Source organism: Opisthorchis viverrini, assembly GCF_000715545.1.
Source record: "Opisthorchis viverrini unplaced genomic scaffold opera_v5_532, whole genome shotgun sequence".
Taxonomy (NCBI): domain Eukaryota; kingdom Metazoa; phylum Platyhelminthes; class Trematoda; order Opisthorchiida; family Opisthorchiidae; genus Opisthorchis; species Opisthorchis viverrini.
This window is the reverse complement of record NW_008752193.1, coordinates 13,722-23,326: the sequence shown is the minus strand read 5'-3', so window position 1 is coordinate 23,326 and position 9,605 is coordinate 13,722.

Here is a 9,605-nt window from a genome sequence, read left to right as displayed (position 1 = left end):
TGCAAAATGTATGGTACTTAGTAATGCAGGGCGATTATTCAGCACATTGAACAGTTTCGCCTTACATGTGCTGGTTAACCCATGTATTCTCTCTGGTTTCATGTTCATTTAAGGGTTCGGGTGCGATGGACAAACTTCTGGGCACCTGGACACGCACGTATTCAGGACCATTCCTGAGTGGACAACCAAACCATCAGAGAGTTCAGCGGTGGTGAAAGAAATAATAATTACTTGGGAGCACACCCCAAGCAGAAATTGAGGAAGTTAACAGCACTGTGCACAGGCCAATGTCTGTTTGATTGTTGATCCGCTGACGGTTGATCTGTTCCGCCGAGCTTCGCAACTGGCCTGCAAACATTTCATCACCATGCGACGAAACATCGTCAGGGCATAGGTGGGTTGGTAATTCCCCCACTTCTGACTGTTTCTACATAGTTTCTAAGGCGAAGTTAGAAAATGTGACGTGAATGGTTATTTGGAGATAGGCTAGTCTGTGATTTGATTGGTTCTTTCGGGATTCTGGTTGCGTCATAAATGTAGGGTAATCACACGGGCTGAAAATGTTTAGGCATAGTGTCAGCTTTATCTGGAAGACTTTCAAAACCACTACATTGTAGGGGGCCAAACCCGATTTCTTATTTCCAAAAGGAATTTGTAGGCAGCCGTTAAGACAGACATTTCCAATCAGCATCTTGCTGTTTTGTGTTCTAACCAGAACGCATTTCTTTTGAAATCGCCAGGCTGTCACTGATACTTGGTTCCTAAATCCTAGTACTTATTAAGTTGAACTACCCCGTTAAACATAGGCTGAAGTTGTGTCAAACATCAACTTTACTCGTGCTTTTCTATCCGCTCCTAGCTCCCTTGTCTTCACGTGCTGTTCTGTTCATCGATTCCATACCATCACACGTGACTGCAAAGTTGATGAATACTGGCTATACGCCAACCAAACAAATTATGCACAACTCTATTTTGAGACTGATGAGCTCAGATCAAAATGTTATTGCAACAGACATCCTGTTTATCCGATAATCTGGAGGATGCTTGAAAGTCATCACGCCGAAAAATTTTACAGGAAAAAGTTTAGAACTCACCGAATATTTAAAGCTATTTCAAAAATACATTCGGTTTGGCTGTACACTCATTTAAAAAATTCATTCAAGGAAACTAATCTGTCGGAGTTTTAACGGAATTTGTCTCATGAATCGATTAGTTCAGCGTCATTTATCATCCATTCTTTATCATCGGTCCACAAGTCAAGTTGTTTGGCCTTCTGTACCGAGACCGAATGACTACAGTTCAAACACTTTTAGCTCAGACTGAAACTAATAACAGGCATATGAGTGGGACCAACCACTTTTCAGTCACGCAAATCTATGTGCAGATAGCCTGATTTGAGTGGAGATGAATTCAGACCCTGAGTGTTGGATTAGAGCCGAGCGTGAAGACAGGTGAACTGTGCGCTACCCGAAAAAACAAGCAATTTTAGCGGTACATTTTGTCAACAAAATTATATAGTGTATAAAGCAGTATCAAAGTCACTCACCGCTATTGTTTTTCTACGTTTCCATTCGACTTTTTAAAACATATTTCAAGAACACTGTTTTCTAAATCCGTGCCTAATTTGCCCAAAAATTCGCCGTGACGTTTTACTAAACAGTCAGTCAGTAACGTATTCAGTCCATCCACAGTATCAAACGGCCTGTTTTGCCTGTAACTGCACCTATTCACTAAGTCATTCGTGTTTCTGCTTGAATCTGAGCCCATGTTTTTGTGTAAGAAAGTTTGGCAGAGGAGGAAAGAATCTGTTTGGAAGATACGTTTCCCGTTGCTTGATTACAGAAAACGAAAAGGACTGGTGCAGAAACTGGCCGTAATTTAATCGTTTGTGAAGACCACTCAGTGTTTGTTCACCTTAAAAATAGAGAGACAAACTATGGTGGACGCTTCACTTTGGTTTCCGTTCCTGTAATTTTCGTTTTTTACTCACACCGTCTCATAGCAAACCCAGTCATTTAGACCGTCCAGACAGCACCTTTTATCATCATTGAACATCACTGTTTTTGAGTATGTGTGTTGACATGGCATGACTGTCCGCGAATTCGACTTGTGCATTCTAATCAATCAGGTAGACTGTCATATTGGGAAAAGTTTGGAAACGATCGATAAGTCTACGTTCCAGAAGGGTTTGGTAGACAATCGATATTTGGTCGTTGGCTTGTTCGCTGAGCTGGGCAATTTGGTTGCAAACGTTTCATCACCAATCGAGGTGACATCATCAGTGCGTAGTTGTGCTGCACCAGGCTGCCTCATGTTTCGGCGAATTCCCAACAACCTTATGAATAGTACATTACAAAATATACATGTATCGCGATATCTCGAGTTTCAACTTAGGTTTGATCGGGTTTGGTTCCTTAATTTTCCACTTCAAGGTGCTTCAACTGATGATTCATCACTGGTATCATGGGTAGCTCTCGTTGGTCCTTGTGGGCTTGTGAGTGCTACGATAATTTAGTTGCGGCGGGGTGGGTGGGTGAGATTAAGTGCAATTCATATTTAAGCAACCTGCGTTGATGACTGTTCCTTCTAATAAGCGTACACCAACACGTGTCAGCTCGGTTGATCCAGAACCATTCTCCACACGCTTGCCAGTTCCACGCTTTCTACTCTGTTAACAATGGGATGCTCCAGAAATTCTCTTCCGTGTCGCGTGTCTCCGTATGCCAAAATTTTCGCGTTTTCCATGTTGAATTTGTGGCCTTCCTGGTCCTCGTGTATGGATATCAAGGACAGGGGGTCATGTCTCCTGACAGCCGCGTTGTGTTCCTTTATTCGTGTACATAATTTTCTCCCAGTTTGTCCAACGTAGAATTTGTTGCAGTCGTTGCAGTCGATTTGGTATATCACATTGTTCCTCTTGGTTTTGTCCCGGTTGTCCTTCGGTCTAGAGATTAATTTCCTTAGAGTAGCACTCGGTTTGTGGGCCACGAAGATTCCTTTTTGCGCCAATAATCTGGTTGCGAGTTCTGATATATTCTTGATGTAAGGTAGGACTACCCGTCTGGTGGCTTGTTCTTGCTGTGGCTGTTGTTGAGATGTCTTCTTCTTCTTCAGGCTTCTCTTGATAAAACTCCTTGGATATCCATTCTTCTGGAACATTCTGTATAGATGGTTTTCCTCCTTCTTCCGTAGTTTTGTGGTGCTGCAGTGTGTCTCCGCCCTCTTGAACAAAGTTTGGACGCAGCTCTTTTTGTGGTTTACTGGATGATTGCTGTTGTAGTTCAGTATTTGGTCCGTATGAGTCTCTTTGCGGTGTACGCAGGTTTCCAGAGTCCCGTCCACCTTTCTGTTCACTAAGACGTCCAAGAATGGTAGCCGATTGTTTCTTTCTTTGTGATGTTTCCAGGCAACTGAAGTGCTGCACCAGGCTGCCTCATGTTTCGGCGAATTCCCAACAACCTTATGAATAGTACATTACAAAATATACATGTATCGCGATATCTCGAGTTTCAACTTAGGTTTGATCGGGTTTGGTTCCTTAATTTTCCACTTCAAGGTGCTTCAACTGATGATTCATCACTGGTATCATGGGTAGCTCTCGTTGGTCCTTGTGGGCTTGTGAGTGCTACGATAATTTAGTTGCGGCGGGGTGGGTGGGTGAGATTAAGTGCAATTCATATTTAAGCAACCTGCGTTGATGACTGTTCCTTCTAATAAGCGTACACCAACACGTGTCAGCTCGGTTGATCCAGAACCATTCTCCACACGCTTGCCAGTTCCACGCTTTCTACTCTGTTAACAATGGGATGCTTGGCAACTTCCATCACATCGGCCATCGGTCTCTGTGGTGTCAACGGTATTCCTCACTAGAAAACTTCAACATTTTCTAAATCTATTTCGTGTCCCGTGCCCAGTGCATGTTCCGTCATTGTCGTGTAACACTCGATATTCATCTGCGTTTCTCGGTGACCCGTTTATTTTCCTCCTTTGCTCTCCGATTCTGGTGTGAACTTCCCTATCCGTCTGTCTTACATAGAACTTAGTGCAGTCGTTACGCTTACTTTTGTAAACACAGTCCCTTGTTTTGTTCGCCTTCAATTGCATCAGTTCAGAGCGCTGTAATCCCCCCCTTGAAAGCTACCCTTATGCTGTCCGTGTTTGGAATCCTTCGAATGACATCAGATGTCCTTGGTTTATATAGAATAACAGCAGTCCCAATACATTCTCTTTTGGGTTTCGCCAACGGTACCAGCACCCTTCGAAATCGACGCCTAATCAAACTAGTTGGATATACACTACCCCGAAGTTTGTTCTTCACTTCAGTTTGGGCCGCTATCCAACCAAATTTCTCTGTGCAAATAGCCCTCATACGCCTAAACATTGATGAGGTCGTACTAGGAAATACCGACTTTGCATGGGCAGACGAGATGTCCAAAAGTATCCCATTGTCCGTTGGCTTCTCGTGCACCGTGGTCATTAGTTCCCCCTGACTTTCTGTATCATATGGTCTAAAAAGTGCAGTATACTCCATACTGAAGTTGATGTGTGGATTCAGGTCATTCAGATAGTTGTAAAACAGACTGGCATTTTTTCATCACGACGAAAGTGTCATCTATATAACGCCAGAATATCTTGGGTGGGTACGGGGATCCGGCTGAAGCTTTCTGTTCAAGATCCTCCATAAAAAGATTCGCCAAAACCAGAAATATTGGAGATATCACTGCTAGACCTTGTTTTTGAATGGAAACCACAAAGTCAAAAGTGAAGTGGGTGAGATCCACTTACCGTAGGCTGTGTCCGTTCTGAAAGGGTGGTGTCTGTTTGTAGCAGTCACTTGGCTATTTCTAAAGAGTACCCTTTTGATACATTTGTATATAACGAATCGACATTGAAGCTTACAAGGATGTCATCTGGTTTAACGGTGACCCCCGCTACTTTGCTGATAAGGTCATACGAATTATTAATGTATGTACTAGATTCCCCGGTGAGGGTTTTTAATACACCGGCCAAGAATTCGGCCAGCTCATGCAGTAGCGAGCCCATTCAGGATACAGTTGGTCACAATGCTCAGTTCCCAACAGCCACCGAATTTTCTCATCAAGCAGACTTGGATGTGCTGTCTCAGATGCTCAATCATGCACTGAAAGACTTACTACTTACCAGTGATAAGGATCTGTGTTAGTCTGTATTGGACACAAGAGAAATACTGCTTTGCTGGCATCGTAATATGGATCATCAATAGGTGGCAATTAAGATGAAAAACATCGTATTTGTGACCTTGAAGCACCACTGTTTGAGTCTGCGATCATCGCACATGTTCGGTGCATCACTTATCGACCAGAGCAGTAAAGCAGTATTAGTGGCGTTCTGCTCTCGCTCAGCATGCAACATGGGAGTTCCAGTCTAGCAAATCGAAATATATTGCTAATTTAGTTAGCTGTCGTCCTGAAAGGATGTGTTTTTGAAAATTTGGATACTCCGACTTGAACGGGAGTGAAAAAAGCAGAAAAATCCACTGGTTTTGACCGTGTTCCATTCGCTACAGGACGCCCCCGATTTCACCTGAAATTCGACCGCCCCGAAATGCGCAACAATGAAGCGAACTGGCTTACCAACTACTATGTATGTTTGAGGTTCTTTGACCTGAAAGCAATGTGAACAAGTATGCTAAAAACCTGGATGATATGATGAACTTCTCACCCGTGTTTCCACCACATGCTTATTTGTGTCGTAACCTTTGTAGTCATCTGAAGTGGTTCACCCGCTCATTCGCATGCACCCTTGCAAACACAAATAGGTACACACACGAATGAAGGCAAGTATGAATCCACGCGTGCACTAGCACGTCTGAAACACCGGCACACTCACCTTAGTTAGTACTCAGCCAGAAATCTGATGTTTGGTTTACAACATTAGTATCTCGGTTAGGGGTGGCCGTTGGGCTGTTCCCCACGCTCGCAGACATTCCGACACCAACCGAGAAGACACGATTCCCAGGAAATCTCATTGGCAGAACCAAAAATATCATTCACCTTAAAAATAGAACGCTCTGTAGCCTAAGGCCTTCTCGTTATCTAAGGAAGGCTGGTTTTATTCCTGTTCTTGCTGCTGATTTTTGCAGATTGTGCGTTGAATAGGCAGGAAAAGCGAAAAAAAGAAATTCAACACCCACGAATTTTTCCTTCGGGTAGGCCAGAACTATTACTGATTGCACTGTGCTGCATCCTGGGAACTTCAGTACAGTTGGTACAGTGGAGATCAGTGAAGGTAACTCAAAACCACGCACATTCGCACTGCTTCGGTGGCACGGCAGCTAGACACCGAAAGGGTGTTACAGCTCAACGGCTATTATTATTAGCGAAATACAACCATTTGCAAACTAATTTGGTTTTGTGAGAGACCCACCTTATGAGTAGTGCATTACTATTATTATTATTATTATTAGCATTGGAAGGCAGCACTTTAGATACAAATGTGCAGAGGCTACTCAATCCTACTGAGCTGAGCAGTCGTGTGTTTTTGGATGAACTGACCAAAACCACACCGTCCTTCGGCGTACGCTTTTCACTCACAGAGCGCTCCCAAACATGCTCCTGAACATGCCACTTACAACCCAAGGAGAGGCGCTCAGAGTCGTGGAGCGTTTCACCTATCTTGCAAGTTGTATTGGTTCCGACAGTAGTAATTAGACCAATCCAATAATATCAAAGGCTCGAGCTAATTTTGGTAGTTTGAGACATCTTTGGTAACAAAACGATTCATCCCTAATCTTCAAGGAACGTTTATATCATGCCGCGAGGTGGGCTGTTATTGTTGTACGGCTGTGAGTCATGGCGTCTTTGGGCAGCACAACTGAGAAGGCTTCAGGTCTTCGACAACCGTTATTTCATGACCGTAGCTCATGTAATCTGGTGTCATCGAATCCGTAATCGGGCAAACAAGTGCTGAGTTGTGCAACGGGGACTTCAATCGATGACCGCGCTCAGTAGCAGAATTCGCGGTGATTAGGGTACGTATTGCGCACGTTGAATCATCGCTTGCCAAAAAAGTCTTGCTTTCCGTACCCAATTCAGAGTGGTGTAAGTAGAGAGGTGAGGTGCATTTGGCGTAGCAGAGAAGTATGAGGGAGATTACGAAAAGCCTGGGTGCTGTCGCTTCGATATGGTTTCCAGGATAGGGACCGTGTGATTCTCACTGCGCCTGGTTGGAGACGTTGCAAATTATGGCTGTTAATCGATGTCAGTGGCGTTCTTGTTGTCAGTTTCTATACACATCGCCTGAATGCATGTTTGGAGGCACCTCAGAGTGATTGTGTTAGGCCAGCACCAATTCCCTTCCTCATCTACTTTTAATATTTTTTTCACAATAAAACTTCTAAGTAAATTATGGTTGTACAGCAGTAACGGATCAGTGCTGAACATCGATGTTGTGCTGTTGATGATGATGATGATGATGATACTGTACACGTTGCCAGCGACAGGGGAGTGAAAAAAAGAATGAGTACGCCAAGTGTGCTTTTGCTGAACTTAAATTCGGGAGGAAGGATTGTGCAACGAGTGGTTTCAAATCGTCAGCGGTACTATTTGATTGTGTGTGACAAACAAATTAGGTTATCTTATTCTATTTAGCACATACAAGGCATCGTTCAACTGATTCGCTGCTACCTCATTGAAAAGGGGAGTGGAGAGCCCAGGCCACAAAAGTATCCGACCTTTAAGAACAGAAGGGTGCGCCTAAAATTCACTGAAAGTAGCCTCTATTGAAACAGGAGCCAGTAATTGGAGAAAATTTGATGAGTGCTTATTAACCACACTGCCCCTCGTGCCCCGTGCTTGCCTGCAAGTCCAGCTGTTTCAGATTCGAAAACCTCTCAAGTTTCGTGAGGTGCGCACTGCCGATGATTCTCAATAAGGATAAAACAGCTGTACAGTGCTTCTAGGCTTTTCGGCCTAAATTGGCCTAAATTACAGGACAAAATCCCAATTTAAAAGACCAAAATCTTCCAAACTACCAACCAGTTTGATGAAACTGTAATGTAATTAGATGAGAGAACTAATCCGTTCCTGTGAATAAGGGTCAATTACGGTCACTTATTTTTCCACTGCTCCTCAGGTGTTCAAAGATAACCTTTTATTACACAAAAGCCTTCCGCTGTTCTCAAACTCTAAGCAGATATTTAGCTATACTTGAACTGTACCTTTGTATTCGGTAAACCAGATGCGATGTTCGGTATATATATTAGATATATTCGACCAAAAATATTTCCTGAACATCTTAGCTTGCTTCTTCGACTTTGGATACATAGTGTACTGCAGTTTAGAGCTGTATCATACCGACGTCAACAGACACACGGAAAATAAACATGCCAGATCAAAAAAGATCAAGTCATCGGTTGCATATGTTAGTGACTGAACAGAGATAATTTAATCACACAATACGTCAGTGTAATGATCAATATCCTGTGGCTTGCCAGTGGATTTGATTGTGTGAACAGTCCACTGAAAGCCACAAGGCGTGTTACCTTGCACTGACTAATCGCGTATACCGCTGATTGATTAACCGTTGCACGCATGGCCCGCCGCACCAACACGTTTTCAATAAGTCCTCAGAGAATGTTATGGTAAAGTGAGATTAGCGAACGAGTGGAGTCATAACAGAATGATAAAGCCCACCCAGAATGACTACAACAGTAAGATTTCTCGTTAGGAGCTCGCCAGACATCGTCTAATGCACAATTGTTTATTACTGAATGCACCCGAAGAAGAAGGGGGTCATGAATGCCTTCTTCAAGAGGTTAAACAAAAATGACAAAATGTTAGGAATATCTCTCCAAGATGGAGGAAACCGAGCAATTGCAAAATGAAGGGCATCAACACAAGCTATACTGCAGAGTATTAGTGTAAAAAAATTGACAGAAAGGTGATTCAAACTGTTGTACGGGTATATCAATTACTTATGCAGTTCTATCGACCGCTGTCGTAAGAACTTCATGGAAAGAAATCCAGAAAGTGTATTCACCCTAATCCTACATACACCCCAAAGTCTCACATCCAGTGGCTGGGTGTCACTTTTCACCATATAAGCACGGATGGTGCTAACCAGCTGACTTGGTAAAAAGTCCTGGCGTGTGAAAGATCGAAGAAACTTGGCTATCCAGTAACGATATTACTAGACTGTATGATACTCAGCGGGCTTTTGGGCCGAAGTTGTGCCTAGAGCGTAACAGGTGAGTAAATACTTCGGCTGATACAACTTCTTTCCAGCAGATATTGGCGACTTTTTCTGTACACTTATTCGGCCTGTCGATTGGTCTGGTCAATTGTTCAATACATCTTTGAACTCTGTATTTCGCTGCTCTTACCCGAGCTTGTTCTTGCACCGGGCATCCGAACAAGAGACGAATCTTGCTTCCGAGAGCTGATCCACAGCCACACCGATCAATGACCCACATCGATGAGACCTAAGTATCGTTAAGCGAATACCTGTCCAAAAGCCAAGTAGAACACAATACATTACTTCTCAGCCTTCTTGGAGTGTAACGGTATAAGAAAAGAATGTATTGTTTATAAAGGAAACTACTCCAAGGTTGCTTGAAAACTCTTCGA